The sequence below is a fragment of the Carcharhinus amblyrhynchos genome, chromosome 16 (assembly GCF_965287045.1).
Source record: "Carcharhinus amblyrhynchos chromosome 16, sCarAmb.v2.hapA, whole genome shotgun sequence".
Classification (NCBI taxonomy): domain Eukaryota; kingdom Metazoa; phylum Chordata; class Chondrichthyes; order Carcharhiniformes; family Carcharhinidae; genus Carcharhinus; species Carcharhinus amblyrhynchos.
The window spans coordinates 36,766,441-36,775,623 of record NC_137339.1 but is presented as its reverse complement, the minus strand read 5'-3'; positions in this window follow the sequence as shown (position 1 = coordinate 36,775,623).

Genomic DNA, 9,183 nt, shown 5'->3' with positions numbered 1-9,183 from the left:
GGGTGGAGACCTGTCTCGAGTAGGAGGTCAGAGGCCAGTTTTGGCATGTAGTGGAGGTCAGAGTCTTTGTGAGGTTAGTGAAAGGGAGATCAGAAGGGTTATCAAATCATATAGGTTGATAAGGCAGGTAAACTGGATCCAGTGAGTAAGTGGGGAAGGACATACCTGCTGCATCCAGCAGTTTCCACCTTAATTTATCTCTGAGACCTCATTAAGCTTGGGAAACTTTATGAGCCAGCGTGAAATTTGAAACCATGCCAGATTTATTAAAATATTTAAATTGCCATCCACTTCCTGGGAGGTTGGTTGTGTGCCCATAAAATGCAAGAGAATGGGAAGATTCCCAGCCTACTTTCTGAAGCTTTCCCCACCCAACATACTGTTGGTGCACCTAAATCACACAAACATCAGCAGTTGAAGTTGCTTACCAACATTTCTCAAGGGCAATTCAGGATGGGCAATAAGTGTTGGCCATGCCAACGATGCCCACATCCTATGAATGAATAAAGGAAAAGATTTGAGTCACACATCCTTTAATGCAGCAAGTTGTTACGTCCTGGAATGCCAGCCCGTAAGGCTGGTGAATACAGATGCAGGGAAACTTTCAAAAGAAAAGTGGACATATATTTGAAAAGGAAAATCAATTCCAGGGCTGTGAGTAGAGCTAACAGGCTAGTTCTTTCAAAGGGCCAACACAGACACAGTGGGCTGATTGGCCTCCTGCTTTGCTGTCAGATTTCTAGGTCTTCCATTAGTGAATCAACATTTAAAATGTCCTGTAAACCCGACAGCCTGCAACTTGTACCGCGAGAGATCAATGGAAGTTAACTTGAGAGTGAAGTAAAAACCCTCGGCTCTCTTGTGTGTTTGGTGTACATAGCCGGATCCAAAATTCTGTTTTTACACTTGCATCATTCTTCAGGCCAACCATCTGATACTCTTTGAAATGTGCTTTCATTTAGAATAAATGCTCCGGGTAAACAGTATGTAAACAGTCAGATCTGACTCCTCGGCAGCAACTAGCCTATATTAAATCAGATACCAAGGTTATTACATTCTCATTGATTTCCGAGAGTACTGTCAGTTAGGATGCTATTCACCACCCTGGAATTTAGAATCTGTTAAACCTACTTTATACTATAATCCTCTTAAGATTACATTCAATTTCAGCTGTCCTGGCCCAAATTGAATGTGATTCTTCCCTCGAGTACATACAGAGTTTTGATTCCTAGTTGAAATCCACAAAAGATTCTCATCTTGTACCAGCATTTATTTATACAAGGATTGTTTAGAAGCTCACCATACAATGTAGTTGAGAGATTTTGCTCCAAATCTTATGAGGATAAATAACTCTAATATTTAGACTTGAGATTGTGATTATATAGCTTTATTCCCGATTAGGTTGAGTTCTATGATTCTGTTGCCATCTTCTTTAGAATTCATTCTTGGGATGTGGGCTTTATTGGCCAGGCCAGCATTTATTGTCAATTCTTAATGGCTCTTAAGAAGGTGATGCTGAGCTGCCATCTTGAATTGCTGCAGTCCCTGTGATGTAGGCACATCCACAGTGCTATGAGGGAGGGAATTACAGGATTTTGACCCAATGACAGTGAAGAAACAGTGATATATTTCCAAGTCAGGATGTCGAGCGACTTGGATGGGGACTTTTAGGTGGTGGTGTTGGACATGTATCTACTACCCTTGCCATCTTGTCCTTTGAGGTCGTCGTGCTCATAGATTTGGAAGGTGCTATCTGAGGAGGCTTGGTGAGTTCCTGCAGTCCATCTTGCAGGGTACACACTGTGCATGGAGGGAGTTTGTAGATTAGGTGCCAATCAAGTGGGCTGCTTTGCCCTCAAATATGTTGAACCTCTTCAGTGTTTTGGAAGCTGCACTCATAGAACCATAGAATCCCTACAGTAGAGAAAGAAGCCATTGAGTCTGCACCAACTCTCTGAAAGAGCATCCCACCCAAGGCCCTTCCCACCACCTTATCCCCATAACCCCGTGGAGTTGCTATTGCTAAACACCTGAACCTACATATTCTTGGCCACTAAGGGGCAATTTAACATGGCCACTCCACCTAACCTGCACATCTTTGGACTGCAGGAGGGAACCAGAGCACACGGAGAAAACTGACGCAGACACACAGGGAGAACGTGCAAACTCCACACAGGCAGTCACCCAAGGGCAGAATTGAACCTGGATCTCTGGAGCTGTGAGGCAGCAGTCACGATGCCACCTTGCCACTACTCATCCAGGCTTGTGCCTTGTGGATAGGCTTTGAGGAGTTAGGAGATGAGTTATTCACTGCAGAATTCCTTGTCTCTGACCAGCTTTTGTAGACAGAGACCATAAAAAATAGGAAGATGAGTAGTAGACCATTCGGCCCCTTGAGCTTGCTTCGATATTCAATAGGCTCATGGTTGATCCAACATTCCTCACGTCTGACTTTTTTCTGTAACCTTTGATTCCCTTACTGATAAAAATCTATCTCAACCTTAATTCTACAAAAGGACTCTGCCCCCACAGCTCTCTGCAACAAGGAGTTCCAAAGACTCACAACCCTCTGAGAGAAGAAATTACTCCACATCTCAGTCTTAAATTAGCATTCCTTTATTCTGAGACTCCAGTCCTAAACTCTCCCTATAGGGGAAACATCCTCTCCCAAGCCCCAAAAGAATCTTATATGTTTCACCTCTCATTCTTTAAATTTGAATGAGTAGAGTCCCAACTTGTTTAAACCTTTTGCCATATATCCCTCCATAACAGGGATCACCCTCCTGAACTTCCTTTGAATTGCTTCCAATGAAATAGCAGGGTGATTTTCCGACCTTGCCTGGCACAGATTGTGCCAATCCCGGAAAATAGCATACAGCCTAAAAATTGGCTTCAGGTCCGGCGCTAAACAGTTTACAATCGTCCAGGTCCCTATCCAATGATACAAACCAGGTCACGCCCAGAAAGGGTGCAAGGCCTTTTAGCATATTTAATGTAGCATTAAAAATGCACAAGCCATTCAACACCAATATTCTCCCAGCTCCCGGGACCAAGTCTGGTGTGAATCCCTGCTGGTCCCCACTAGCAGAGATCAGGTGCGATGACCATGCCAGGGAGCTCGGTGGCCACTCAAGATCCTGGGTGGGTGGGGACATGGCTGGGCAGTGCCTATTTGGCAGTGCCATCTGGCACTGTCCTCCTGGTACACTGACATGGTCCAGCTGGCACTGTGGCAGCAACAGTTGAGCACTGTCAGCGTGCTGGGGCAGTGTCAAGGGGTTGGGATCTGAGTAGGGTGGTGTCTGAGTGGGGACTATGACAGGATCTATGATGGGGGCTACGCAGGATGTTCGTGCAGAGGAGGTTATGCAGGGGTGGAGCATGGAAGAGGGATCATGAAGGGGCTCCATGTCATGGGGTCATGAAGGGATTGGGAGAGCCCCAATACCCCGAAGCCAGCGATTTATGTCAGGAAAGGGGTGGGGAAACATACCGCCACCAATGGAGGCAGAAATGTCCCAGTGTCCATGGAGGGAGAGGCGGCCTCCCACTGCAATGAGGTCGGGACACCCTTCCAAAATGGCACCCAATCACTTTGCAGCCAGATTCACCAGAACCAGTGCAAAATTCACCACTCTACCTGAAAGTGGCATGTTCCCCCCACCCCATCGCTGACACAGGTCACTGCATCGGAGCTCTGCCATTGGGTCCCCCAGCCTGACGCCCAACATGTCTCCCCAACATGACCCCCAACATGATCCGCCTTGGCATGCCACCCACCCACCCCCACCCCCCCTCCCCCCACATAGCCCCTTCATCAAAGCCCTCACTGAAGTTCCACCCCCTTAGCACTTCCCCTGGCATACTGGTTGTGCCCACCTGGCACATCGACAGTGCCCAACTGGCACGGCCGCATTATACTCTATTTGCCATTATGCCTTCCTTCTTAACCTATTACTATCTCTTTGTATCCCTCTCGCAATGCCTTTTCACCTAATATTTATTTATATGGCTAATCCCATTCAGTTTGTGATCATCGGTAACCCCCATAAGGATGTGGGCTGGTCACTTCTATTGATGATGTCAGGAACAGGTGAATCTGCAGCAAGCAGGTTGGTGAGGATGGGGTCAAGTATGTTTTTCTCTCTTGTTGTTCCCTTACCACCTCCCTCAGACCCAGCCTAGCAGCTATGTCCATTGCAACTCAGCCAGCTTGGTCTGTGGTGGTAGGACGGAGGCATTTTTGGTGATAGATATTGAAGTCAAAGTACATTCTATGCCCTTCCCATTCTCAGTGCTTCCTGCAAGTGGTATTCAACATGGAGGAGTACAGATTCATCAGCTAAAGGTAGGGAGGGCAGGTTCCCTCGCCCATGTTTGACCTGATGTCATAGACTTCATGGGGTCCAGAGTTGATGCTGTGGACTCCCGACTGTATACTACTGTGTCACTGCCACCTCTGCTGGGTCTGTCCTGCCAGTGGGACAGGACATACCCAGGGATGGTGATGCTGGTGACTGGGACATTGGCTGTAAGATATGATTCCATGAGTATGACTGGTCGGACAGCCCGACCAATTTTAACACAAGCCTTCCAGATGTTAATAAGCCGGACTTTGTAAAGTCAGCGGGGATGAATTTGCTGTTGTAGTTTCTGGTGCCAAGGTCAATGCCAGGAGGTCCATTCAATTTCACCGTTTTGGGGCATTTTAACAGTTCGATGTGACTGAGAGGCTCCCTAGGCCATTTCAGAGGTGCATTTGCTGTGAGTCTGGATTTAGATCCAGGTAGGGAAGACCAGGTACGAATACTTAGGACGTTAATGAACCAGATAAGCTTTTTCGATAATCAACACTGGTTTCAAGGTCACCATTAGACTTTTGATTCCAGATTTTTATATTGAATTCAACTTCCACCATCTGCCATAGTGGGATTCGAACCTGGGTCTCTGGATTATTAATCCAGTGACAATACCACTGTGCCACTGCTTCTCTCCTCGAACAATTTGTGATAATAGAATCATAGAATTGTAGAATCCTTAAAATACAGAAGGAAACCATTCAGACCACTGAGCCTGCACTGACAACAATCCCACCGAGGGCCTATCCCATAACCCATGTATTTACCCTAGCTAGTCCCCCTGACACTAAGGGGCAATGTAGCGGAGCCAATCAACCTAACCTGCACATCTTTGGACTGTGAAAGGAAACAGGAGCACCCAGATGGAAACCCATGCAGACACGGGAAGAATGTGCAAACTCCACACAGACAGCGACCCGAGGCCAGAATTGCCTGGCGCTGCAAAACAGCAGCGCTAACCACCGTGCCATCTTGCCACCCAGTTGTTGTGAATTTGCAGTGCCAGCATATTTGTTTAAACATCTTAGGTCTGTGATCAGTGCAGACAAGAAAATGGAGTACATTTTTAGCAGGGGCTGGACTTGGGGGGAGGGGGGAAACTAATCATTTTTAATCTTGCTTCAGCTGCAGACAGAAAGTAGCTGCCTTTCATGGTGCTAGTACAATAGTGGTCATACTGTCTATGCACCAATGGAGTCTTTATTCCTCTGTAATTCATTCACTGAATGCAATTCATTCGCTGAATGCATCCAGTGTTCTGAGAGCTAAAGAATAACCACTCTTATCAGAAGGTTTGACGGAGGCCATAGATTACATCAGGTTTTCTAAAAATAACAAGCTCATAGTTTCAAAAAATCACATTTGAGGACACAGTATGTGAATAATTTGAGTCTGGTAAGTGGGTATACCTAGGCAGAAAAAGGTGGCTTTTGGACTAAAAGCTTTCTGCCACTGGAGAAACAGGATGAAAAATACTCCAGATTGTTTTAAGCAACCGCACCCCTCCCCCCCCACACCCTCCACTCCCCCATCTCACTGGACCAAATCTATTAGTTACCTCAGTGATGGAGCCATCCTTTGACTTCGCACCCACTCTGGATAGAATTTATTTTTCCGCCAGTGTTTTGATAATTTTCTTACTAATTCCAAATTCATCAATGGTGGTTGAATTAAATTCATGGCATGAGATTTTGCCTTCAATATGGAGGGTTGGATCTTTATCTCCGAGCAGGTACTGCGAGTTGGGAATTTTGCTGTCTCCGGGTGGAGGGGGGGTGCAAGCAGCACTGGGGTGGGGAATTGGGATGGAGGGGCACAGAGTGTCAGGGGGAGAGCAGTCATTGGAGGTGGGGGAGAGGGCTGTAAACCTTGAGTTGGGCCTGCTGACCTTAGTCCAAATGTCACCTTTTTCTGCCCAAGTAAACCCACTTATCACACTCAAAGTATTCACATGTTGTGTCCCCAAATGTTATTTTTTTGTTACTGTGCACTTGTTATTTTTAGAAACTTCAGAGCCTGCCAAGTGCCAAGGTGGATTAGTTTAAACGTCTATCTCGGTGCTCTAGGAATTTATCCAAATTATAATAAAAATAATGAGGCCCATACCCTTCACATCCCTTCACCCTTCCACAAACTCCCCAGTCACACTGCATATCCCTTCTATGCCAATTATGTAGTCTACACACTCCCATAGCCTTTCATACTCTCCATGCCAACCTGTGCCCCTCCACTCGCTCTCCATGACCCCTCATATACTCCATGCAAATTTATGGACTTCCACCAAACCGCCCCCTCCCCACCCCCACACCCCAATTCCACATACCCTCCATGAAAGCCTATGCCCCTTGATCGGCTCCCATGGCCCTCATAAAACCTCTGGCACTTTCATTCCCATTTACCCAGGGTGCATGCTGTATAAAACAAATGATCAATGACATGTAAAAACACTTCAAAAAATGGTCAACTATTCATAATTTTTTTTTAAATAAGCTGCTTTTACTGAAGCCCTGTAAAAATGTCAAGCAAGTAGACAGTTACAGTGGACAGGTTCCTCAGATCAACCCATTTTTTTCACTGATTTAATGAGGGTCAGTTTTCCCAGCGGCAGGAATGAGATATGCGCCCTCCATCATGATTATGCAGGTCTGCCTGCATGAGTGGGCTGCACTCAATCCAGCCCAATGTTATTATGTGTTGAAAACAGCGTGTAGTACACAACAGTTCAAGTAAAGTTGGGTAGATTACCTCGCATCCTGTAATGTGTAGGTTAGTAAAGACTCGAGGACTGGTGCCAAATCTCTATAATCAGGTAAACTATTCCCAGGAAGGTGTGGTGACAAACTATAGTATTCAATCCTGAATCAAATACCTACATTTTATGTAATAATGAAACAGTTCTCCTGGGTGGTGAAGGTTTGAACCATTGAGCAAATAAACTAGATCTGACATTTTCCAGTTATTTAGCAGAGGGAAGGCTGAGCCATATTAAAGTTCGATATAGTTATCATAAGGTTATCAACTAGCTGTATAATATTTTCTTCATTTTAAAAAATAATTTATTCAAAATAATTCTTGCAATGTAAACTTTTTTGTTTAAAGTTTATTTATTAGCATCACAAGTAGGCTTACATTAACACTGCAATGAAGTTACAGTGAAAATCCCCTAGTCGCCACACTCCGGCACCTGTTCGGGTACACCGAGGGACAATTTAGCATGGCCAATGCATCTAACCAGCATGTCTTTTGGACTGTGGGAGGAAACTGGAGCACCCAATGTAATAAGGCTTCAGAGACAAAACCCCTTTATTTACAATTCCAACAGCAGTACACAGAGTGCTGTCAATCAGCAGTCTACCTTCAGGAGTTCCAGAGGAACTGACATTCCCAGTTAAACACAAGAAAAATACTCCCTGGTTGGCTCACCAATTGCTTCCTTAATCAGGAAATTCATATTCCAATAGTCCAACATCAATTGCCTGATTGAAATCATTACACCGGGGGAAACCCACAAAAGTCATGGGGAGAACGTGTAGACTTCGCTGTGACCTAAGCTGGGAATCAAACCCGGGTTCCTGGTGCTGTGAGACTGTGGTACTGGCCACTGTGAGCTGTGCCATCATTAGTAAAATAAAGTTTCTGTCGATACTTCTCCCTGACCTGGCAAGTCAACAGCGCAATTTAACTCTCCTTTATTTTATAATTGGGTTTCTGCTGCTCAAGAATTCATCTCATCTCAATAAGCTTTTTCAGTTGTGATCATGGGCATGTCATTGTATGCCATAGTTACAAAGAAGTTGATAAAAATATCAACATTGGATCAGAATACTGAGAAACTGCATGGATTACACGACAGTCAAACACATCGAACCAAAGGGAATTTTTTTTCTCTTTACAAAAGTAGGATACTAAATAGGATACTAAATTATTAATTGCCATTGCAAACAGAGTATAAATTAAGTTGACAAATCATTAGTGGGAATAATGATTTCTAGAAACTCAAGTGACCTGTGTTTATAAATCAAGCATGCTGATTAAAGTACTTTGTGGCAATGCTGTAGGGTAAGAGGTTTCCTGCAAGTTATTTGTTAGATTTTAGCCAGTAATAGTTCATCCATCTGTGGAACTTGCAGTCCAACTATGGTCCATAAGTTCATGATAGAACTGTGAGAAAAATTGTAAGCAATTCAGTCGAGATCTATGCCTGTCTTCTCATTAACTGTGCCTAATCTTCTCATTAACGGGTACAAGAATTGTGTAAAGACCAGGGAATTAGATAGTACAAAGAAGAACAAAAGAAAGTACAGCAGAGGAACAGGTTCTTTGGCCCTCCAAGCCTGTGCCGATCATGATGCCCCAAACAAAACTAAAGTAAACCTTCTGCCCTTACTTGGTCTGTATCCATCTATTCCATTCCTATTCATGTAACAATACAGATTCCAAATGGTTTTCACAGGCATTCTTTAGAGATGGAAGAAGCTTCACATGAATTTCATAAGAAACCATGAAAGGAGATTGTAATAGCTTGAGGTGACTCCATGTGGCAAACAGTTAGCTGAAAGGTTTATTCATAAGAAGAACTATATGTGGAAATGGTTCAACAGCACAATTAATACAGGTCTATTTCTAATAACACCTTGAACTCTAACTGGAGTGCCCCAGCTATGGGAATGCCTGTCCTCACTCCCAATTGGCCAAGTTTGTGCACTCGCGCTCCATTGGCTCCAGCTTCACCACATGGCTCACAATGGCTTGCCCCTTAAAGGAGCCATACTGCCACAGACGTGAGGGACATTGATACATTGATGTAGAATTTCAGTTGGCCACC